Below are 27,065 nucleotides of genomic sequence, written 5' to 3'. Positions count from 1 at the left end.
CTCAGAGCAGATTTAAGCATTGCTATTTAGATTCTTGATATAGCTATAGAATGCCTTGTGGTTGTCTTTGGAATCTTTGGAATTTTATTTTCATAACTAGCTTTGGAGGATTTTATGAGGAATCTCAGCCTCTTACTGAGGCTGATAAGGGAGTTTTTTGCATCCTGGGATTTTCCTCTTTTCTGTAACAGTTTCTTCCTTTTGTTGTATTTGTTTATGGCAGGAGACCACCAGATTGGTTTACTTTTCTTGGAGGAGAGCATCTTGGTTCTATTTGGGATGGCACGATTCATGCACAAGTGGATGTGCACATACAGTACCTTAGTGTAGGATTCAGCAGTCAAACTTTCAGTTCCCGTCTGCATGGGTGTCATGAAGTTTGTCACTTCTGACTTGAGTAGCATGACATTGGCTTTAGAGAAGTTTTTTATGGAGGTTTCCTTACTGGGGGCATGGGGGAAGGATGTGAATGTCAAGGGTGATTAGCTTATGGTCAGACCTGACCAACGAGGGGGTGACCATTGGTGTGGATCATCAATTTCCAATGTTGGCAGTGACTGGGTCTAGGATATTGGACCCCCTGGTGGGACTATGGATTAGTTGATCCAGGTCACTGGAATTTATGAATTCCAAGAACCATTGGGCAGAGGTGCTGGTACATGAGTAGTTTTGCCAGTTAATTGCAGGGTAGTTGAAATCGCCCAGTATTAGGGTGTTTGGTTGTATCTTAATATTTCTCAATATATTTAGAAAGGTGTAGTGAGAATCATGGGGCATGGCAGGGGATCTGCAGCAAGCTACAATTTGGATTACAGTCTTATCTAGTGTTAGTTGCACCTGGAGAATTTCAGATGCATTGTGTTGGGCAACTAGCCTGGTGGTGTGAATATCCTTGCTGAATATGGACACTCCTCCACCTTTAGTGTTTTGGTCCTGTTTTGGTGGCCGAAAAGTGTGGTAAGTGGTGTAGCCTGGTATTGCAGGAGTGGTCTCTGGAGCCTTGAACCAGGTCTCAGTTACTACACAGATACTGATGTTCTCAATTTTTAGGAATGTCTCGAGAGAGTGCATTTTGAGGTTTAGACTTCTAGCATTGAGTAGCATTGCCTTCAGATTTTGCATGCTTGTACCTATTACAGTGGTGGTTTTGTCCTTTGAACATTGCCTAAAAAAGGCACTATAGGGTTGGCAAGATCTTTAGCCAGTAACCTGAATCCCAAGGATGACAGGTACAGACCATCTCTGGCAAAGCATCGTGGTCTGTCAATCATTTCGTCCCAGGCAGACAGATACTGGATCCCCTTTGAATGACACCAGAAGCTTAGCCAATTGTTGAAGTCAATCATTTTGTCCTTATACTGTGGTTTAATTCTGGGTGAAGGCAGGATGCTATTCAGGGCTAGGGTCATACCTGCCTGGGCCCCATGATCCAAGAGCTCTTCTATGTCTTTTTTCATGTAATCCAGGGAGGTACGTCTCAAGTCATTTACTCCAACATGGACAATGACAGAGTCTTATTTGTACTTGTTGTGGAGTGACTTGAGTGCATCCATTATGCGGTGAATCCAGGCCCCCGACAGGCAGCTGACTGTAATTTTCTCCTTGTTGAGCCTGGTGAGTAGGACATCAGTGTGCCTGACTATAGAGTCACCTATGACTAAAGTGATGGGTACATTGTTTTGCCTTAAGGGCTGTTGTTGGGTGGCACACTTGTGTTGTGAGCTATGTGACACTTTAGTTGTGATTGGTGTTTGCATTTCAGCTTTGGAGGTCCTTACTGCTTGGGCAAGTTACTGTTAAGGGCCTCCACATATGAGGTATTAGTGTTGCTATGTGAGGGTGTTGGTGGTGTGGGTTTAGAAGGGCTATATGTTGCTTTAGGTGTAGTGTGGGTGTTGACCTTCTCCTCATGACTGTCTAGCATAATCTTGGGTGGAGAGAGCTTTGCTTCCAGTTTGTCTATGTAAGTGCATCTCTCGCAGGTTGTAGTGTTGGGTGGTAGAAGGAGAGGGTTCTCTGTGTACATGAGGCAATTGCTGCATTGCCCCAGTATGCCCAGATTCACCAGGTGGACAGGAGAAATCACTGGAAGCTGACTCTAGGACATGCCTGGTTTTGTGCTTTTCTTTTGTAAAGTGCAAGAGCTGTTTTCCCTTACCTTAGCAAGGTACTTTGCAATTATAAGCTGTTTAGTGTCTATGATTAATTTCTCCTTATAAGCAAAGAGAGTTGAGTGCTTGTATCAGTTTAAGGCTTCCTAGTGCATTCCAGCTGGTTTTAGAGCAAGTGCTAGTCACAGGGATGCTTAAAGGTAAGATAAAAAAATGCATTATCCTAAACACTGCAGTGTGCACTAGAGGAGTTAGATGTGAAAGTAGGTAACTTAAGTTTTACCTGTCTAAAAATGTAAGTTTTAGTGGAGAGTCACTGTTTTTAAAACAACAAGATAGATTGAAATGGGGTGGCCACTTTTGTATTCTGGTACTATGGAATACAGTAGGATGGCCTATACATTTAAACAGTTGAAGGGTAGTGACTTCTCAAAATTATAATTTTTCCCTTACTCACACAAGCCAGTAAAAGTAGAGAGGAAATGAGATATATGGTCAAATTAACATAAGAGGCAGGCTTCTAGAAAGGCAGTGGTGTTTAAGACGACAACAGTAACCAGGTGGGAGGGTGGGGAAAAATTCTGCTTGACTCACAAGAGACAGAGCTGTGGTCTCTTTTCAAGTTTTAATATGCAGTTAAAAGCAGAATACAAGTAAAACACAAGGTAAAGAAAACAAATTGTAATATTCAAAATAGAAAAAGGCAATAAAGTAATACAACATACAACAAATAAAAAGCAAACTAACATTTCCCTCACAGCAAAATGTAGCAGAGTCTGGGTGAGCCTTTCTAGTAAAGCAGTAGTTCAAGATCTCCATTTTTAGATGGAGTGCATCTAATATAGGATAATATTAGACATGCTAACAAGACATTACAGCAAATGCGAGCCATAACAGCATGTAAACAACACAGACAAACAAATAAGTGTCTGAACGTAGACCCAGTCGCACTTTATGATGATTTGGCATTATGCCACATAGGAAGATGTGTTATGTAAGTCCTCATGCCAAATAAAGTTGTAAGGTGGCAAGAAAACAATTACATTAATACACAAATAGTAGAAACAGCCTCAGTTACAGCAGGTAAACGAAAAGTAGCAAAATGTATTAAAGATATTAGTGCTTTCATGGTATTCATCACTTCATCAGACAAACATTCTCTTGGGAAACAATGTCATTTAAAACCATTTCAATCAGTGACATCTCAAACCAATTAACATATTAAAGACACAGTATCAGACACATAAAATTAAAACTATAGCTTTAGTTTCTTTGTATTGGAAGTTTCAGTTTTTTTGTCATAGCTTTAGTTTCTTTGTATTGGAAATTTTAGATGAAGATTTAAGGGGAGAAGACTTTAAAAATAAAACAGAAGTGGCAGAGAAAAAATGGATATTTAAACTTCAGGCAGACAGACCTCCGGGATTGAATGCAAAAGTCTCCCTAAAACCCTTTTTGAAAGAGAGACCTTTGAAGCCCTAAAGTGAGTTGAAATATTTTACTATTTTTAAGAATGCTGTTTTAATTTTATGAGTTCCTCCAATCATGGGATTTTGCTCTTTTTTGCAACAGTTTCTTTCTTCTGTTGTAGAGTTTGTTTATGGCAGGAGACCACCAGTTCGGCTTCCTTTTTTTGCAGGATAGCATCTTGGTTCTGTTAGGGATAGCACAATCCATGCACTCGTGTAAGTGCTTATAGGCATACTGTGTGTGTCATGATGAATGCAGTTGAAGAGTTTACAGCATTTCCATATTGTAACAGGTATGAATATCCTACCTTAGAGTTTAATGCCTTAAAAATGGTGCCCTCTGACTGTGCAATCAATAGCCACTCCTGTCTGATGTAGTCATATGACAGATAGATATTACCAGATTCAAACCCCTGCCTATCATACTAGGGACTCTACAGAGCTGTGTATTGAATAAGTTTGCCAGACCACATAACAATAGATCTTCACACAAAGAAATTAAATTAATGTGTGAATTATTAAAGGATATGTGAGGATAATGCATAAAATATGAGTGATAGCAAGGAGATAATTATGTTAATGTTCACACAGCTGTGAGCATTGCAATATCAAATGTTTCTCAGCCATGTAAGTTGCTCCTGATGTTTTGTCGAATAACATTGTCCCAGGTATGAAACACATGCTCTCTGTGTGCTATGCAAGTCATTACTAAATGCACGTGATACAGGAGGACTCATGCCAAGCCATTCACTGAACAATTGCTTCACTGGCAATAGATTACAAAATGACTTAATATTTCTTTCTCCAAAGTAAAACTTAAAAAATATTTTCATCCAGTGTTGTTTATCTAATGATAGCACATTCATAGAATGTTCTTAGCTGGAATTGAACAGCAAGCTGTGTAAGTCCACTGACTACAAATGTGCACAAATCATTTGTGCCATATGTGATTCATATGCATGTAATGATGAAAGAATAATGCTGAGATACTGTTTATCACAACATTACATGTGTATGAAAACACGTGCCACAGTGCAAGTCTTAACAAAGCTATCAGACTTCACCTATGTGAAGTCATTACATCATATGATTATGTTGCAATTTTAAGAGATAAAAAACTTTGGGAAAGTTTCCTCCTCTGTAATTGTACACATTATAACATTTATGGATGTCATTCATGCATAACAGCATTAGGGCATGTAATGATTACAGACAGACAATGTGGGTTTTGTGCACTTAATTATGTGATGACAGAAGCTGCTTGATAGTGGGAAAACGAATACACCATGGTGCCATCAATGCTACATATGTGATATATTTTGGTCTTTGAAGCTGCAACATCATGTTATTCCTTCAAGGGATATGCTTGTCGATCATTTCTTCAAAATACTGTTGCAATATGTTTGTTCCTCACACAACATTGCCTGCTTTTAGGTATAACCAAACACGTCTTTAGGTATACCAGACACATGTGATACACAATACAGTTGGAGAGAATGGCAATCAGGCAGAATGTGTGGATAATCATGGATTCGAATGCATGCCTTACTCAAGCAACAGCATACAGAACATAGTTATTTGTCCTCACGCCACAGGAAAAGCCTTTGTAGTTCTTATGGGATTGCCAGCTGTCATGACATGACATCATCAGTATACAGTGAAGCATTTCTGTGTGGAAAATGAAAAAAAAATCATTTTAACAGGAATCCCCAGCAAACATTTGAATGGACAGCATCAACATTCTTTCATGCATTGGTGTTCTTCTAAAATGTATGAAAGTGGTTGAACTGCACAGCAACATTACACATCTGCATGCATTAGAAACCTTCTCTACACAGAATGACAGACAAACACCTACAGACAGTAGTCAATCATTACTGGATTCTAACCTCCTCCCTCTGTACTTTTGCAGTCTGGAGAAACAAGTATTCACAGCCAGTGCCTCATGGTAACTCATATGACCACTTTGATGTGGTTCATTTTTGATAATCCGATGTAAGCATTGTGCTTCCAAAACTGTTTATTGTCTGACAGGAATACAAATCTATAGGGTAATCCTCTGCCAGTGAAAATCTATTTCTGAAGTAGAAGTTTATTTAAGGGATGTTGTTATGGACACAATTGTACATGTCAGTCTACATGCACATTACTTAACTCAGTGTTAGATTCAAATTCCATACATATCTAATTACTTAATCAATACAATACAGAATTAGCTGCAAGTAACACATGAAAAATCTGGGTTGTAAGGGCACAGTGTGCAATTTTGACATGATAACCTCATCAGTGGGATGATAGAAGATGCTTGTGGTAAAAGGGGATGGGTCATCCTCTCCCATATTAAAATTGTTGCCTGACTGAAAGTTGATACAGCATATCCATTCAGGAAGCTATATGTACCAGACATTGAAACCACACGCACAAGTTCCCCACTATGAAATTTGAACTGTCTACCTATCTAATTACACAATCTAGAGAACACAGTATCAGTCATAAGTGTCAAAGAAGAAGTCTGACTCTTAAGGGAAGACAGTGCACTTTTGACTGGATTACCTCATCAATGTGTTACAGACAAAATGTGTCTATTAAAAGTGGGACACAGTGCAGAGAGAGCCATGCCCAAAGTTAAATGTATTTTCCTCAGTGAAAGTGGACACAGCACATTTGGCACTGATGTATTACTTACCTGTCATTAGACCCCCTCCCCTTCACACACATGTGCATGCATGCACACACACACACACACACACACACACACACACACACACACACACACACACACACACACACACACACACACACGGTCACCACATTGAGAACTGAACTCTCTTCCTATCTAATTACACAAACTAGAGAGCACAATACTACAGGAGAAGTCTGACTTTAGAAATATGAAAAACTACATTTGTAAAAAGCAAAGCTTCACTGTTTGGAATTGCTGGTATTGGGCATCACAGGGTTTGGGACAAATGCATATGGGGGACAGGCCAAAATAAAAGCACTGTGCTTGTCCCATGTAATGACATCCTTTTCTGCTAAGATTGTATATACTGCCCTTCATGTGCATTGTGTTACTGTGAAGGACACGTACCTGTTTCACAGTGTGGGATACCAATGACAATCACAATTGTAAACCACTGGATTATAAATCAAGCATTCCTGACACTTCATTCCAGGATGATTGCATGGAAATAGTAAACATTTATAGTGTCATTGTCACTTGCCTTGCCTCATGCTTGCACAATGTGCATTGACAATACAAACAGATACTTCCTAAATATGACAGTACACTTCAAAATAACATTTCTAGATCATGTGTGTATAGGTTAGCCAACATTGTAATGCAGTTGAAAGTGTAACCATTTGACTGCAGACATCCATTAACAGACTGACTTAACTAAGTCAACATCACTGCAAAATCCAGATAACCTATTTTCCAAATTCATTGCAGACATACAGACATTGTACAACCTAAACAAAGAATTATTTATTCTAAATCATTTTTTACTCTCTTGCGTGAAGTGCAGTGCTGGCAAGCTCAATTGCACTGCCGATGGCAACGTGTCAGACATGTCTAATTATATCTTGAGGTGTTGAATACAGAATGGGAATTACCAGCAGTTGCAGTTCTTCAAACCTTATATGTATTCTATAGGTGCATTATGATATACATGAGGGGCGAAGCATGGCATTGCTGGTAGAAACATGACTTATGAAAACAGTTTGGAGTCAATGAGTTATATTTGATGACACAGAACAGGTGGGAAGACATGGACCATCGGTGAGAGGAATCACATATTTGAGTTGTGTTACTATTGGCTTTATCATACTAATTATTTGTGCAACATCTGTACAAGACAGGCTTCACAATAGAAAGCAACCACATTAATACAGTGGCATGATAATGCTGTGTTAGGAAAAGGTGTAGTCAACAGTTATTCCCACAGAAGTCATAACAGTGAAAAACACTTTGGTAAATATCTGGATTTGAACTGTGACACTGTTCCAAAAAAATGTACAGATCTAAGTATTACCTAAACATGCCACACAAGAACTCCTACTTTGCAAAACTCCAATATGATGACAAATTGCAGACAAGGAGAATGTACATATTACTCTTCTTCACCGTCAAGATAACTGAATACTGTACATTCAACTCTATACCTTGTTCAACAGAATATTAGCCTGACTACACGTAGTTAAGCACAGTAACATGAAGGGTATCAGAGTAAACTGGCCAAAGGCACAAACTTGCAGGACTTTGCCATAGCATGTGCACTGCCATTTAGCCTCAGCTACAGTTGGTGATCATCGCCAAGCATTGTGCAAATGCAGAGGTGAAAGACTGATGACACAGAAGGGAGAAGATACATAGACAAGGGAGACAGATAGAGGATGGGACCAAAGAGATCCTGGCAGAAGCAAGATAATTCTGGCTCATATCAATATGTAGGACACAGCTACACATAAAAAGTTTACTAAAAACTGTCAGTAACACTTAGCTAATGCCCGGATTAGTGCACTTTAAAATAAGCACAAATCTGTTTATTAATCTAAAGATTGTCTCATCACATGACACCACAAATGAACTCCTGCGTCATGCACTTTAAATCATACAATTGAAGGGCAGTGACAATTTATTGAAGCAGAAGGTGTGAACAGAGAGAAAGAGAGACAGAGAGAGAGAGAGATGGAGAGAGGAATAGCAACAGTATTTTTTCTGGGACATGCAGCACCAGCTGCATGTTGTGTTACTTTATTTTGTCATTATTAATCTGTCATTATCTGTAAGATAAAGTGCTTGTTATAGGGAACAAGAAGGGGTAAGAAAGTGTAACTAACATTAAGACATAAGCAGGATAAAGGTGTATTATTAAGTATTCCTGTTAGGGCTGCATTGTTTTTGCAAATGATGCCTTGTTGCACTATTCAAATGACATGTTACGGAAATGTTGGAAAGGGAGATAAATACATATGTTTGCAGTTAACCACGTGATAGGAATATAAAATGAAATTAAATAAAAAATTTTGCTACAGCTGTAATTGAATCTATGACACTATGCAGAAATAGTCTACAGTGCGTGGAATTATCTAAAAATGCCAGATAGGACCTTCTATCATCACATCTGGCAGTCTAAGAACTGTCAGAGTAATTGTTTCACAGTAGTGCCTTTACTATGCCTTTACTCTGTATTCCCATAACACAGTGGATGTTAGCCCATTTGTGCAAAAATAACCAGACTACAGCAGCCCAATTAAAATCTTCAGCTTTTGACCTAGGAAGCTGAATGGCATTCACCGACATTCAGGACTGGTGTGTAATGCCAACCTCTGCGCAAATGCTCAGGCCAAATAGTAAAGGCTTTTCAATGAGCCATTTCTGGTCTTGCGTGTTCTATGTGATTCTACTTTTTCACCAGATTAAATGTTTAAAAAAGAGGTTGCTAGACAGTAGTGAAACTGCAGGTGGCGAGTAGAGGGTAGGACACACAAAAAAGTATACAGGAATTTGCAGGAGGCTGGTGGTAGAGCAACATAGCTATCCACTTCAATAGAGCATAAATGTAGAATTGTACAAAGAATTCCATGTCATTGGAGAATCACCCCACCAGTGATGGATGGCAACAACAGAATGATGTTGCATAGTTAATTGGACCAAATTAAGTGTGTCATGATGACACATAAGTGAAATGGAGTGCTAGATACATTTTTTGTAAGATAGGTGCCCATTTTTTTTAGAGGGAGGAATGTTGGGGAAGGTACTAAGAATGAGAGGGTCAGATAGGTTGGGTAGTTTAGGTAGCAGGCACAGAAATACAGGCCATATAAGACAGTCGGGGTTGGTGATGTACACAAAATGTTGGGGGAGACTATGACTGGGGATAAGTAGGGCATCCACATCCAGCTTGAGTTCAGTAAGAATATAGTCCTCACCCTCAGAACTGTCATCACTGTCTCATGTTTCAGGTGCTTGGATCAGTGATTGCTGTCGCATTCTCCTGGCAATATGAAATTGGACTTTTTCTACTCTGCTGATTCAGGCACCAAGGCCCCTCTCCATAATGCTCTCCAACAATTCTTTCAGCTCCTGTCTGGTAACATAATCACCATCTCCACTAGTACTACTGCTCCCAGAGTGTACCAGCAGCAGGTGCTGGGTCACCTGATGCATGTGGAGCAGCTAGGTGAAGAGCTGTAGAGACAGTGCTGACAGGTTGTGACACAGATGTGATGGGTGACTGTGCTACCTGTGATGCTGCCAACAGAGCTACCTGTGGAAGTATGGAGGGCCAAATCCCAGTGGTCAGTCTACATCCTTGTGATGATGGTCATTGTGTCAGCACTGTATGAAAAATAAGAAAGTTAGGGTGGAGGATTCAAAATAAAATGAGAATTAAATCATTTGCATGTCACATTACTTAATTATTTCAATACATCCAACAATATGACAAGTACATAAGTATAACTTGGCCATATCCAGATATGATGGGAAGGCATAAATGTGTCATAAAATCAATCATTCAATCATGATGGTATAATATGACTAATAGAATCATGTATTTCACTGTGCCATATTAGATATCTGCTTTCTAAGGTAATAACTACATTTGCAAAATCTGAATAATGTTGTGCAGTATTAAAGTTAAAATACCTTATAAATAGTAGCCTGTGAAAAAAAACTGAATACCTGTTTCTTAGTACTGAGTCCACACACAACTCATCTGATGCACTAATTGCCTAATGCAGTAACCAAGAGCTATTGGAACAGACATGTAGGCTTGATATAAAAACTAAGGGTATTCCTGCTTATTATGGCATACAGCAATGGACTGAGAACACATCTAGGCCTTGCAATCATAACAGATGCATAATTACCCTGGGCCTGTCTGAGGTGAGTTAGCCTCTCCTGATGCACCTCACAGTTTCCTGCCATCTCTGATGCAGCTATACAGTAGAAAAAGAAATGTAAAAGATATATGTAAACATAATGAATAACTGCATTGACTGGCTAATTCATGCCATATCATAGACAGGTTATGGGTCAGTATACTTAAACAACTGAGTTCATGTTTGAAGTCAAATTCATCCTCCCATCAGCTAAGGAGGTCCCTTTTGTGCCTCTTCATGTCATTGCAGTAGTGACAACATTGTTGCCCAGAGCATGTGATGCCAGTTGCACTAGACACAACTTTCCCCAAACTATTCTAAGACTCAGGCTTCCACTGAGACCCATTACATATTTCCATCAGTAACCTCTGGCTGAAATGGTTCATAAGGAGTGCCACGAAAACTTCTCAACACTCCACCTTTGTTCTCTAAATGGAACTCTATCCCTACTGTTGCCAGCCATGTTTGCAGCCGTCAACCTGGAAACGTGGGCAGAATTGGAGCCCTATTCAATTGTCATGTGCAACAGCTTGTGCACAAAGACACACAGCCTTGCCAATTGCATTTGCACTATTAGAAATACAGCAATGCTTACCACACAAATTGGCACTGAGTACATTAAGAACCAGTGAAGGTGTTAAAAATGGCAGTGAGATTTCGCCATGTGCAAAGTTCAAACTGTTAAGACATGTTCCATTGTTAAACACTGATCACTGATATTATTTATGGTGTTGGATATATTTGTGGTTGGTTGGTGGAAGAATGTGACATATTGTAATGTTGGGAGTTAGTCCTTGGTAAGCTTGAGTAGTACCACCTGGGAATCAAGCCAACAATAAAAAAGGATAAAATGCTAAACTTTGCTCACTAACTGTCACTGCACATGAGAACTTACTTGTCGACATGGAAATTACAGGTATACTAATTTAAGACTGCACATATTAATACTTAAGAGAAAACTGTATCTCTGTGATATATCTCTGTGACTTAGTCATGGGATTGCATTTCTTTGTAAAAAGCAGTGTTTGTATTTGTAAGCATATGTCAGATGCATGCACTTGTATGGCTTGAGTAAGACATGATGGGTTAGATTACTTACTTTGTAACACATACTAACATAAACACATACTTATGATATGTGACAAGTCAGTAATTAGAACAAAAATATTATGAACATCATACCTATTTATATTCATTCTATATGAGATATCATCATTGTCATGTTTAACATAATTTTCACACGTTATATTAGGCTGCTATAGCAAGCAGTAATTATACATTTATTGCATTAACAATAGTTATGATATTCATGTGCTTTTACTGTGACATTCCTACTCCAAATGTTGTGACAAATGGCATTCTGACCATCTCTGTAAAAATAGCTGTCAATTGGATTTGAACCTTTCATCAGTTGTCTTTGCTCTTTGTAATCCCTGCACTTACACCTTGTGCCACAGTGCGAAATAAACTGGCATGTTGAATTTATTCACCGAGTACTATTCACAGTTCTATCCAGAGTGCTGAAAGCCATGTAGTACTGCCAAGATTGTTTATGCTACTGAAGTCATCTGAAATTACATTTTTACCCTTTGCACACTGCCACCAGGCGTGTTCATGCTACAGAAGTCAGCCTAAATTAAAATGTTCACCTTTTTCCTTAGGGAGTGAAATGTGTCTGCACATTATCAAGCAGAGTGGAAATGCAAAAGCCATTAGAAAAAAAAAGTTTGAGAAAAACAGCCAACAGGAAAATTAATTCAGTCAATGGGTATACCTTGTAATTTCCAGAGCAGCAAATGCATTCGAGTGATACAGTCATCCATCTCACTTCTTCTTGACACATCACAGATGCAATATCTTGCAAAAAGTATGAGAAATGTAGTGTCTGCCAAATAAATAATAACATAACTTATAATAATTTGATTATTTTAATAAAAAAATTAATAGATTAATTTCATAATTATATAATAAATGACTTAGCCATCCTGCAAGAAGATTTGTCTCAAATTATTAACTGGTGCCAAAATCATGGTCTGAAACTAAATGCCAAAAAAATGCATTAGTGTATCCTTTGGGAAGTCATCTACCCCAGGGAAGTACCAAATTGACAATATTTTCCCAAGAGGTAACCCAATTGTTTGGGATTTGGAAACTTATGTGGACATTGAGGTAACTTTTGATCAACATGTATCTATTGTTGTAAGGAAGCCCTCCTATATTGCACAGCTTATAAACAAAAGGATTATGTTTTGGTTTAGAGATGTCATCACCCCCCCCCATTACTCAGCCTCCATTAGAAAAATCATTGAATATAATGCCACCTTTGCCATGTATCTGTCCAGACACATGTAACAACTGAAGTGCCCACAGAAATACATTACTAAAAGGATACAAGGCCTAAACAACATGTCCTACATGGGCTGACTCAAAGTCCTGTCACTATACTAGGCACCCTCCACATTGCTATGAGGTGACCTGTGTTTGGCTTACTAGGTATCCTCTGACAAAACTCCATACCTCTCAAACTCTTAGTGCAAGAAATTTGGACAAAGCCCAACAAAATGGGGGACAAAGGCCAAAGAATAGGGACATATTTTTAATATTGCTTTTAGAAACTCAGTAAGTTGCTAGGATAACAGGGTTTGTTTTAACATACATTTTCTGAAGGATTAGAAGTCTAAAACTCAAATGTATGTCATTATTTAATGACTTTAATCTTCAGGTCTTCCCAGTAATTTTCCAGAAAACCACACATTTTATGAGGAACAGACCAAAAATATGAGCCCAAAATCTGGATATTCTGTGAAAACCTGGGCAGTTGAGAGGTATGCCAATTACTGATGGATTTATTCACATCTACAAGTCAAATGGCATCAGAAATACTTGGTCTAGGGATCTAAACCTCTTCTGCAACATCAACAGAACAGTTTGGAAGGACAGGTACATTTTGCAGAGGATACTGCTGCTGAAGAACAGACTACCCATCCAGATAAAACAAAGTTCATACCTGTCCACTTTCAAGCACAACTTAGATCTATGGATAAACAGAATATTTACCCCAGGAGTGTACTCTGTACTACTAATGGACAGATGCAGGTCATAAATGCTTTATCCCATGCAAGGGTCCCCTCAACGTATCTATGAGGTGATCCCACTTATTGTCATTAGAAGTAATGTATAATTATCGACAATGGGATGGGAAAGGACAATCTATAACCAAATGGGATAGGTTATTTTGCTCACAAAAAGTGAAACTGCCTAGGCTTAAAATGTCCCATAAGGGAAGCTAGCCTAGTACCCACCTATGAATCTATGAAGCTATAATGAGAAAGTGGACAGACATCAGCTCACATGTTGTTAGCAATACTTAGAATAGTTGAGTTTTCAACAACACAATGATATAACACAATGTGTGTAAATATGTACTCAGACCCACTTCTGAAAAATTATCAGTTAACTGGTTTTGAACTGTGCATCACTTTCCTTTCTTCTCTAAGCTGTCTGCACTTAACTCCTTGTACCAATGAAAAAGTTAACTGAAAGGTGCATTTTCTTCAATGAGTACTATTTAGAGTGTTGACAATGATGCACTGGCATCAGCCTTGTTTCTGCTACAGAAGGCAGCCCAAATTAAATGTGTTCACAATGACAAATGATTCACAAATGATGAAGAGAATAAAAGGACACTGAAATAGAGGAAATGTTATAAATCAAGTAGTCAAAATGTACAGTTCTGATATTTCCTCAACATTCTTTTGTTTCACCATGAACATATGCTCTTTAAACTTTATTCTTTTCACACAAGAGCAACCATCTCTGGATTAGAAACCCAGGACACCAAAGCATTCACAAGACATACCCCAGGATTCACTAATCTTCCGTGTAAGATTAAATTAGTCTTACACGGAAGAGCCAGTCTAAGAGTAAGACGGCAGCGCACCATGCATATTAATGAGGGCGCTCTGCCTCAACTCTAGAACTAACACAGAGCATGGACGAGTGTAGGGGGCATGTCAGACTGCCGATCAGTCCAAAAATCCATGCCCCTGCAAGTTTGAAACTCGGGAAATGTCTAGATACATGAGCGAGTCCGCTCACATGTGTACATTCTAACACTAAACTCCCCAATATAGTAAACCCGTACAAATATAAAAAGTAAAAGAATTTTTTTTTTTCATTTCCGATATAGCTGCCCATATTTGTGCATGTTTGTGCAGGTTTTCCCATTGCTTAGCTACAGTTAGCAGTTTAGACACTGAAGAGGATAATAAGAAAAATATATGCAAATTAAGCAAAATAGTGATAGCGTAGTGGTTAGAGCCTTCGCACAAAGAGGAGGCATTCCTGGTTTGAGTCCCACCACTACACTTTTCATTTTCTGCTGGAAATCTGTATACAAAAATATTTCCTGACATGTATTATTTAAAGTTTTGTAAAAAGCATTGAAATGTTATATGTAGTAATGAATGAATTTTATATATATATATATATATATATATATATATATATATATATATATATATATATATATATATGCATACTGATGCATGAGTAAATTATTTTAAGCAATGTAAAGCACTGCTAAGCACATTTTACCAGTATTGAGCATATTTTTATTTAATTGCTTGTAGCTGACCACTGCGTTAACTAGCACAATGTCTATGCGCAGAGCTGCGCAATGTGCAAACTAGTGCAAACAGAACATGTTTGCGTGTAGTTGTGTACCGCGCAAACCAGCACAACATCAGGCAATGTCAAGCAATGTCAGGCAACATCAGTCAACGTTGAACAACGCTGAGCAATGTCGGGCAAAGTTGAGAAAAGTCAGTTAAATACGGCCACACCTCCTTCACTGTACCTTAACCATTCAAGTCTTGCCAGTAGGAAAATAAAAAACAGTGACAGGGATTGAACTCGGGATACTGTGCACTATAGTCACACTACATAACCACTAAGCCATGACAGCATTTCATAACCATGCACTTTCAACAGACACATATCTATCAAAGGAATATTAAAAATTGCTAACATCAACTAAGCAGGTGTGCCTACAGCTGAGTTTTTTCAAAACTGGCCAATCACAAATAAGTGTGGGAAATGAGGCATATTTAAGCTCCACGGGTGGGAATACTTGCCATAACTGGTTGTAGCTCCCTTCTGCAGTCAGCATGGCCAGTGTTGGAGAAGGCACTCGATTTAGAGTGCAACGTTGGGGCATTGAGGAGACCAAAGTAATGGTTTGGCTCCTTATCCACAATCATGAGGAAAGACTCCTGTGGGGCCGGTGCCAGGCCACCCAATACAAAATGGAAGCCTGGAACTGTCTACCTCATGATCTCACCAGTGCAACTGGCATTCCTCGGACTGGTGAGCAGGTCAGGCACCATTACTCTGACCTGAAGAGACGCAAGGAGGATCAGCTGGACCAGTGGATCCAGGAGGCCTGTGGCATGGCAAATGCTCCAGTACTGAGTAAGTAGCCATTGTATTAAGTATTTAAGAATTGCTATTCTTGTCTATACTATGGATAGGTATGTCTCATTATCACTGCATTTACTTCACAGCTGCAGGTGTCTGGGCCATGAATCAGCAAGCCCATGAAGATAGGCTGCAAAGGCTGCATCACCAGGCAGGTTAGTAATTATTCTGCATGTACTGTTATAGAAAATAAATGAGAGAGTCTTCAGAAAAGTGTTTTAACCCAATAAATAAAGGTGTAATAATTCTTTAATAAAGATCTAATTCCTGGAGTGCGCCTCTGTGATTTTCTTTGATATGTTGTTGTACTGTTGCATTTTAGAAATAGTACTGTTGTATTAAGCAGTGTTAGTTAGCCCACACTTGGGTAGGCCTATATAAAGTGGATGAAGGGAGTGCCAGTAGCTTTTATGCATATTTACAGCCCTTAACTGTTGGTTCATAACCAGCATGTACAGGTTAATCTGGCACATGAGTAGCTTGGTATTGTGTTCCCCAGAAATGTCAGTGTGCTGACAGAAATGTAGGGAGCTGTTAACATATAACTGATAATTTCACCTGAACATATCTAAATAATTATATGAATGTAGAGCTGTTAGTGTACCATCACAGCAGTAGTGTTTGTGTGAGCAACTCTCAAAATATGTAGCAGTAACATCTCCATCCTGGACAGTTTGTATTTCAGATACAGCTCATGTATATAATGATCTAGCAAAATCCAATTGCACAATAGAAGGACATTGGGTAGTGTAATAATACATGCAAGGGACATATAACTGCAGTTAATAGGAATGTAGTGTAAACTAGAAGGATATATAAGTTGTTAATTGAGCTATCTTTTCCACCCTACTGTATGTGCATAAAAAATTCAATTCCACACCTCGATGGGTAAGTCTAATCTCCAAACATTTGTTGGGACATATGTCCTATTGGTTTATAAATATTTGCATTAATTTCTATGCATGTGCCCTGTTCAAATACCACAATATTGGTGGCCTGTTGTCATAAATTAAACCTGCATGCTGTTGTAATGTCCACTATTGTTCTATATATGCATGTGTTAGGCTTGCTTTTCAACTGTTGAAACTCTGGTGTTGGGTTAATGGGAATACTTCTGCATGCTGTTATAACTAACTGGGAATGCTGTTGACTGTTACTAACCCATATCTTTATTAAATTTTCCAAAATACAGTTCGTATTGGAAGGCCAGTCCCAGCGGACCCACCTGTCCCACCTCAGCTGGCCATGGCACCTGGCACCAACAGGTCCAGTGCCCAGCCTGAGACCTCCTTCTCCATTAGCCCTGTGCCACCTTCAGGTGGAAGTGCTGCAGGGGATGGGGCTCGGCCCCCTCGTGAAAGCATGGGCAAAAGAGGGCCACCTATCACCCTTCAAGTGGTCCGGGCTGTGGTGCATAGAGAGATTGAGCATTCTGTTGCAGAACCTCTACGCCAGCTTGAGGCACGAGTGGTGCAACTCACGGGTCAGCCTGCCAATCCTACACAGCCCCCAGCACAGCCACCCTCTGGGCTGTGAAGGTGCAGTGGTGACTGCCCATGGGTGGGAATCTCAGTTCCACTGTTGCCATCTGTGGGCTCATGGGCTTGCGATTTCCAAACATCCCTCCCCGTCAATGGTGTTCACCCACCACATGTGTCATATTCTGCCACTGTATTCATCTTGTTTGTCTTGTCTGTTTACCTCCCCAACCTACCTCCCCAAATATATCTTCTTTCCTTACCCCACATTCCACTCTCACCTGAAAAAAAGGGGGGCAATCTGCTCCCCCCCAAAAAAAGTACGCCCCATACATAGCTGCCCATTTTGCACACATGTCTCCTGGACACATAAAATGTAAATTAATTGGCATTACAACATAATTTATTGTCCTCACTCCTCTCTCAGGGGTTGAAGGTTTCATATTTACCTCCAAATGTATTCCATATGCACAGCTGTTACTGTTAAAGAAATGGGCAGCTATGGACCTTCCTTACACCCGTCCTGCACATCCCGGGATATTTTCCCTACTGTCTTTCCCTCTTTGTGCCCCTTTTTCACCACTTTCTTATCTCCCCATTTTCTTTTCTTTCAAAGAAATGAGCGCAGGGTTTAGCGGGAGTAAGCACTATTAAGGAGTAGTTAGTGGGTTTGCGCGAGTGTGTGCTTGTTTGCACTTAGCTAAGCATTGCTAAGCATCGCACAAACCCATGCAAACCCACTTACAACTGCTTAAAAGTGCCTTAGTCGCTCTGTATGTGAGGGCCTTGTTCTGCTCAGCAGCATAATAAAACACCTCTGTCAGTCTCAAACCCGGGACCTTATACACACTACACTGCATGAAGTGCCACTAAGCCACAGAAGATATACAACAAGTTGGTGATGAAATAAATATATCATGCATCAGAATGTGTGAATGTAAAGGAAAAATAGGAATGCCATACCACACAACTTGTTCTGTGGATCTTTACCAGCAGTTGTTGTGGGATTACATTACATGACTGTTATAAGAGAAACAGCCATTCTAGCAGGAAATAATGTTACACCATTACTTTACAAACACCACACAGTATCACAACAGGACAAACACTGGCATATATGTTTAGGGCAGAGGCCATGCCTCCCAACTGTCCCTAATTTTCAGGGATGTCCCTGATTTTGAAACAAAATTTAGCTCTGTCCCTCTGAATCCCTCCGAAAACTACTGACTTTGGCCTGAAAGGTGGTGAATTGCATGTAATGAGTAATGACAATACTTAAGAGTTAGACACTTCTTTTACTTCAGAAAAGGTGTATTAATCCATATGCTCTGGTTCTCTCAAAGTCTCAACTTAATGGCACTAATATTTTAAAGGTGTCCCTGACTTTTTCTCTACTTTTCCCTGAGTCTGTTCAAATATCTACTTGAGTGTTTGAGAGGTCTGGCAGAAGCAGAAACACAGAGGCATATCAGCCTTTCTGCTGTTGCACACTGTGCAGATAGCGTTGGAAGGAGTTCTGGAAGAATATCCTTATGTAGGAATACAACACTGAAATACAAAAGGATGTAGCCATGTACTGGTAGCAACTAATTGTAACAATGCCATTGATCTAGTGCTGAAAAGACATGTGTGGTGCACAGACAAAGAATAACAGGCTAATCTCTGGCTACCATGTGGATAGGTCCACAGTTGGGAGTTACGTAGACAGACTACTTGCCTTGATAAACTAACATGTACACAGCAACCCTGTAAGTCCAGCAAGATAAAATTCACACAATAATATGTACACTCTCTGTACTTCTGCACCCCTACCCAAATGTAGAATATACCTGTGTGTGCAGGGTCTACCAAGGATGTAGGTAAGCATACTCACAGTACTGAAATGTGTCCAGTTTTCTGGAGCAGCTTGTGCTAATGTCAACAATAAAAAAGCACAAACTGTTTAGAACTGAGTAAATGAATATTCACATTATAGCAGTTCACAAACAATTCTTGTGCCAAAGAAATACATCTCAATAACTAGCTTTGTATGGCAGTTAATTGGAAAATTTGAAAAGAAAGTACATCCTCCTATGTATCTTGAGTTAGCATTTTGAGGGGTGAGTACATTTCTACACTGACAAGTGTGCACTGAAACCAGCAACATTTAGGTCTGAGTACAAAATTTAAATCACTGGCTACACCCCTGGCTTTTGATATAAGAACTATACCAACCTTCTGTCTTAACCAATGATGTCCACAGCAAATAAGTATTATCTCCATCTTGGAAAGCTGAAAGGGCCACACCTACCTGAGTTAGCAATTTATAGTACTGGGTTGCTATGACAGTGATTACTGCAATTACTACACAGCAGGTTGCATGCAGTTAGCAAATAGTGGCCACTAATTGGTGCAGAAGCCATCACATGCTCATGTGCAAATACCTACAAAACCAGGCTGCAATCACTGCCAACAAACTCAATCACTCTATTGCAGAGACTGACAGAGATAGAGAGACAGAGAGAGAGTGAGACAGAGAAAAGGAAAACGAAAAAAAAATAATACCAAATCATACAAATGAAAGGTATGTGACACATATGTATTTACTGGCATGTAGTAGATGCTTTGGAAGAGTAGTCTACATAATGTGAACCATTCATATGTGGCAGCAGTACTTATCTATGCACAGATGTCTGCTTAACTACTGCTATGGACAATACTGTGTGTACCTGTGGGCAGTAGAACATACCTGTGAAATGTGTAGCTCAGCATTAAATATCAAAGATCTGATCCATGTTATCAGTGTTCTGTACAGTAGTGTGGCCAATGGCTGTTGGGGGGATTAGTGCTGACATTATATAAACATGGGTGTGACAGAACAACACATGCATGATAGTCATATTAAAGTGTAGCTTAGCATTGGCAACTGCTGTAGCAGTCTAGTATGCTTATCTAGCATTTATAGCTATATATACCCCCTCTAATGTTAGTGTGTGTTCACATGTGACACCTGTTTGTGTTGCAGAAAGGCCCAGCAGTTCAGCTGTGAGGTCCAGGGACTTACAACAGTGTAGACCTTGTGTGCATATGCCAAACACATACGGAGAAATATATATGTGTCTTATATATTCACATCTGTATATGTGCATAGAGCAGGGGACATATTGCAACTGTTTGTGAAGGGTGGAGATATATATGTTGGTGAAGGTTAGTATGTGCATATTTGTATGTAGGTTTTAGTGTGTGATGAACAAGACAGCATACAGTGCTGGTATATGACATGCGGTGGTTAAACAGTGTGGGTGGTTTGTTCAGTTTGCAATGTTAAAGCCAGTGAGGCCTGCTAAAGCTACATGGGCTGTGAACACTTTCAATGAATTTATCACAAGACTGTGCAATATTATTGCATTACTGTACACCTCACATCCTTTGTATAGTTGATATTCCCACTATGAAAGGTGAAATGTATATGTGCCTACATATATATGTATATGTACACCAATGGCTGTGTATATGTATATATACACACACACACACACACACATATATATATATATATATATATATATATATATATATATAGAGAGAGAGAGAGAGAGTCATGTATACTCATGCACACCTACATCTACTTTTTGCAATAGAGTCTCTGTACTGTTGACTGACTGAGATGGTCAATGTGTTTGTGAATACGTCAAAGATATGTATTTCTGGGATAGCTTAGTTGGAAACTATTTATGTCATGGTATTATCAGTCCTTGCTTTGATCCCAGCAAAAGCTGTGTATTCTGTTGCTAGGCAGAAAAAGTGCTATGGCGTACAGTGTGATTAAGTCCCTTGGTTTTAACTGGGGTGTGTTATTGGAGGTTAAAGCACTACATCTATGATTATTGTTTGGTACTGATATTGAATCCAAATTCTGTGTGTACTGTAGTATTACTTGAAGCTCTGGGCCTGTACAGCAAAGTATGGTGTATGTCCACATTGCTTGCATCCACTGTTTTGTGTGGTCCCTGTATTCATCACAGATTACATTCCCCAAGATTAATGTTTTGTAAGTACTGGCACACAGTACTGTATAGTACACATGTAAAGCTTATCTGGGTTGCCATACCTTTGTGTCCTGTAATTATGTCTGATGTGTGTGTGGGTATTTCTGTAACATGTCCTCTGTTATATGTGTGTTAAAACATATAACTGTGTATCTAGCAACATTTATAGTGGACTACAGCAGTATGCGACCTATATTCCCAATTGTGCACATATTTTGGCTACAGGTTTGCCATTAACAAGTTGTGTGGTATAATAGTAATACATTTACTGGACCATACACTCATTGTGATGGATGACATATTTCTTTACACATCAGCTTGATGTATATCTGCTGTGGCTAGGTTGTGCATTGTATTGCATACAGTGTGCCAGGTACTCTGGTATAGTCTGCTGTGCAGAACATGGTTCATTAGATAGAGTGAGCCAGGCACATTCAAGCAGTTGTGGGGTGAGCAGTGATAAGTGGTAGTTAAAGTGTTTCACTCTCAGTTAGCTAATAGGTTGCTATATATGGCAGTTCAGTGATATCTGTACTGTATAATGTTAAATGTGCCATATGACTTGCTCAGACATATTTTTTCTTTATGTCTTCCAGGGATCATGGCACATCACAGAAATCCCAGCGATAGTAGTGCTGAAGATGGTATCATTACTAGCTGTATGATTCAGCACTACAGTCTAATGTTCTCACGAACCAGCCAGAACCAGCAGGAATGTACTGCAATGTGGCAAGATGTTGTCCGGAGGGTAAATGAGGTAGGCCTGCATAACCGGACATATGAGCAGGTACGCCACCACTGCAGTGATCTACTCAGACATGTCCATCAGCGTGCGTCTGATGTGCGTAGACAACAGCTTGCAACAGGAGGTGGTGTTAATATCCATCCCCCATCACCATCATGGAGGAGCTGCTCCTGAGCCTCGTGGTACCTGTCCAACAGCAACAGCAGCAGACATACACCATGATGGAGGTTGGAGCCACCCAGCAACCACACATGGAGCATGCAGGTAACATGGCATATCTGTAGACTACTGTTATCTGTATTGGTAGATCATGCATATGTGAGATGGGGAGTGTGTAGTTAGAAAATGTGGAGCCTGTTGTTGTGCAATACTGATCATTTGGAACATAATCTGTAGGCCTGTGAATGTAAACTGTTGTTCTACTGTAAGATTGCAAACACACAGTAGCAATGCCACAGTTGCGGCCACTGACAAACTGTCTCATCTCTATGTAGGTCCCTCTGGGGTGACATCAAGGCAGTGGACAGATGCTGGTGAGTGTGTTCTACATTTATTATTGTAAATAAAAAGTGCATGTCATAGTTAAGGTGTAGGCCATGTACACATGCAACACACCTACCCATAATGCATGGTGTGCATGCTTGGTGTAAGACCACGCACATCCCACTAATATGATTAGCTGCCTTAAACACATGCAATACCCAGATCATCACAAACAAATGTGGCTACACTGTAGTGACCATTGGATAGGCAAAGTTAATACTCAACATGCACATAACATACACAACTATATCATACACAGAGCATTTTAATATGCTGCACATAAAGGATTCACAAACCCTCTGTAAAGACACACTCCAGTATCCAATATCTCATCCATACATTATACATAATATACCTGAGGGGTAGAGGCCTATCATGGGGCATTTAAACACTCCACAACACACTACACATTCATGTCAGGGAATGCTCCTTAATGGCCTCCTTACAAACCCATGTAACAACTGGTTGTGAAATGGTGAATGTAGCCAAAGTAGTACAGTTCCTGTAGAGCATGATTAGTGCTGGTTTGGGAAACATTTGTAGCCTTGAGTGACCACATGATGCTTCATGATGATGGCCTATGGTACTATACCCCATCCAGTTATTGTAACCACAGTACTACACATAGCTTTCATTGCTATACACCTCAGTGTTTTGTGTGTGCAAACATATGCACCTCTAAACAATATACATACCAATCACCATTTGCACAACTGACACATATATGTCTTATGATGCAATTGAGTGGCTAGGTCATATGACACACATTGGGTATGTGTGGTGTTTAAATATGCAGTTGTGTTTTAGCATGCCATGTCATGGATGACACTGGCATGTCCACAATATGATCTACACTCACCATAACTATTGTACATTGGGTATGTGGACGAATGGTATTCCATCAATTATACATACACCACTGATGATGTGTATTTATTTATTTATTTATTTTACATTTGTTAACCGGGCTAGTCTAGCTGGATATATTTCCATTTTCAGTAGAGGCTCGGGGAGAAAAGCTCCAAACAGATATAAAAAGTATGAACTATTGTTACATGGTAAATAAAGGATTAATAAGAAAAAAAAAGAGAAACAGACAACAAGTAATTATTACATACTAAAGATATTTCATACTAAAGATATATTATACAGCAACAGTAAAAATATTTACACTGAAGAAAGCAAAAAACGAATGTAACACAGTAAGAATCATGTGCAAGTATTCACATCAGGTGGAAAGATTTGGGCAGTAAGTTAATTAGAGTTTAAACAGTGTCAATCTTACTTACACGACTAAGCATTAAAATGTTTGGAAGTTTGGTTGGAAGAGGAAGAAACAGAGGTGAAGAGAGTGGTTAGTCAGGGTTACTACAAGGGCATAACCAGTGCATTTGGAGTTCTTTTTTTAAGTTTTTGTTTAAAGAGTGGCAAGGATGTGATTAGAGTTAGCTCATTGGGTAACAGGTTCCAGTTTTTTCCTGCTGCATTAGTAAACAGAGAGTCACTAGCCATATTATTAGACTTTGTTATGCTAGCAAGGAGTTTGCTAGAAGAACGTAAGGAATTCAAATTTTTATAGGGGATTAAGAGCTTGGAGAGTATAGGGGTGTTATTGGGTTGGTACAATATCTTGTGGGTAATCGTGAGTTTGGGGCATTATCAGATGGTTTTAGAATTCCAGCCAGTCTAGTTGCCTGGGTTCTAAAGGGATTGCCAGTAGTGAATCTGGCAATATTATTATAGGAAGTTGCTAGTTTGTTAAGGTTAGTTTTCTTTAGGTTGGTAAAAATAGGTGAAGCGTACAGAAGAGTTGAGATTAGATGGGAGTGAGCAATCTTGGTTCTGGCTGCTGGGGTTAGGAAATGTTTTATTCTATATAAGGAGCCTATTTTTCTGTTGACTGTTTTAATGGTGTTATTTATATGGTAATCAAATGTGAGGTTATTGTCAATGGATATTCCTAACAGTTTAGTGGTAGAGTCTGGGAAAAATAATAGTGCCATTATTTGAAGAGATTGAGAAATCTATGGGGGAGGACTTGGTAGTGGGGGTAAAGAGAAGGAGTTTTGTTTTTTTTTGGCATTAAGAAGGAGGCAGCATTTCGTAAACCATGTTTCTACAGTGTTGAAAACATTTTGAGTAAGAGAATATATTTCTGATGGAGAGGTTGCTGAGCATATTAGTGTGGAATCATCTGCATATTGAATGCAGGTGGCTTGAGGAATTGCTATATGGAGATCATTGATAAATAATGAGAAGAGAAGTGGTCCAAGAATGGAGCCCTGAGGGACTCCTATGGTGACTGGCAAAAAGGATGAAATTTGATTTTCCCAGAGAGCTGCTTGTTGCCTGTTGCTGAGGTAGGATCTGAACCATTTAACAGCCTGAAAGTCAAAGGAAAGGGATTCAAGAATATTGATTATGATGGTGTGGTTTACCATGTTGAAAGCTTTAGAGAGGTCAGTAAAGAGTGCAGATGAGAGGATGTTTTTATTACGGTTTCTATTGATGGTATCTGTAAAGGATGGAAGGGCAGTAGTGGTACTATGTGATGGCCTAAAGCCATGTTGACAGTTTGCTATTATGTTATGTTGAGAAAGATGATGTAAAAGTTGTTGGTGAATGCATTTTTCCATAATTTTTGCTAAGGGTGATAGGAGAGCAATTGGCCGATAGTTAGTCATTTGAGTTCCCACCTTTATGTATGGGGATAATGTGGGAGATTTTCCAAATATCTGGAATGGTTCCTTCTTGGATTGTCCTATTTATAAGGATGGATATAGGATAGGCAGTTACTGTGGCTGCTTTTTGGAGATATTGGGAAGGTAGCTGGTCAGCAAAAGGAGTACATGGCTTGAGTTTTTGAATAAATTTATAGATGAGAGTAGTAGACATGGGTTGTAGTTTGAATTTAGGTAGAGAGTCTGGTGAGGTGGAGGGAAGGCTTGAGTTATCTGGGATAAGTTGACTAGCTAGAGATTGTATGTTCTCAGTGAAGAAAGAGTTAAAGGTATTTGCAGTTTGATGGGGGGTATTTGGATCTGCATTAAGTGGGGTGGGTGTTCGGGTGTTACCTGGGGAAAGGAGCTTATTAATGCTAGCCCAGAACCTCTGAGGATTATTTTGGTGAGTTTGTTGGAGTTTACAGTAGCAGTTTTTTTTATCTTTAAGTATTGCCTTCTTTGAACTATTTCTGAGCTGCCTAAAATGTAGATGATCAGAGATATTTCTGTTAGCTCTCCACTTATCCTGAACTTTATTCCTAATCACAATTTGATGTCTAGTTTCATTAGAAAGCCATGGGGCTGGGTTAGACTTCATTCTAATGGATCGTTTAGGAGCATGCTTATCCAGGATAGATAAGAATTTAGAGTTAAGATACTTTACAGCCTCTTCAAGTGGAAGGGTTTTTAAAGGGTTCCAGCTGCAGGCTTTAAGCTCAGTTTGGAATAATTCTGAGTTAAAGTGTTTGGTAGAGCGTGCTATCCTAGAGGTGGGGAGGTTGGGAAGATCCTTCTTTTCTCTTATGATGTAGGTCAAAAAATGATCACTAACATCATCTGGCAGAGTTCCTACCTTGTAAGATTGTTTCTGTTATTTATGAGTATCCAGTCTAATGTGTTCTCTTTCTTATTAGGTTTGTTAATTCTGGTTGTAAAGGTTATGGTTTGGCTAAAGCCATGGAGGTTAATATGAGAGGTAGGATTTTCAGCACTAACACCTTTCCAGTCAATATTAAAGTCACCTAGCATTATTGTTTCTTGGGAGTAAGTGGAAGACACCCAGCTTAGAATAGCCTCTATTGTAGTGATATTATTTCCGGGTGGTATGTAGATTCAGATAATATATAAAGATTTTTTTGCGTTGATTTGAAGTTTGGTAATGCGGACTTCTGCGTTATTATCCTGGGTTGGATTAGATGGTAGGGTGGAGATATGAAGTCCATCTTTAAATAGAAGCGCTACCCCACCACCTTTGCATTTTTTTCGGTCTTGTCTCTGTATATTGTAGCCTTGGGTAATGATTTCATTGTCTTTAGTTTCTGGTTTCAACTAAGTTTCAGTGAGGCAGAGGATATTAAAGGAGTGAATATCTAGGAGGGCATGGAGGTGGGCTACTTTATTATTAGTGCTTTGAATATTAAGATGTCCTATTAGGAGAGAGTTATTGAGATTAGGGTGGGTTGTTTGGATGGTGGGGTTGGTAAGGCCAGAGTTGGGGTGGATGTCACCATCTTTTAAGGAGGGATTATTTAGTTTTGTTACTGAATTATACCTAAGGTTAGTTTGAATTTTCACTTTCTGTTGTGTGAATACTCATAATGC

This window comes from Protopterus annectens, chromosome 6.part0 (assembly GCF_019279795.1).
Source record: "Protopterus annectens isolate FY-2018-M chromosome 6.part0, PAN1.0, whole genome shotgun sequence".
NCBI lineage: Eukaryota > Metazoa > Chordata > Ceratodontiformes > Protopteridae > Protopterus > Protopterus annectens.
This window is presented reverse-complemented; position numbering follows the sequence as displayed.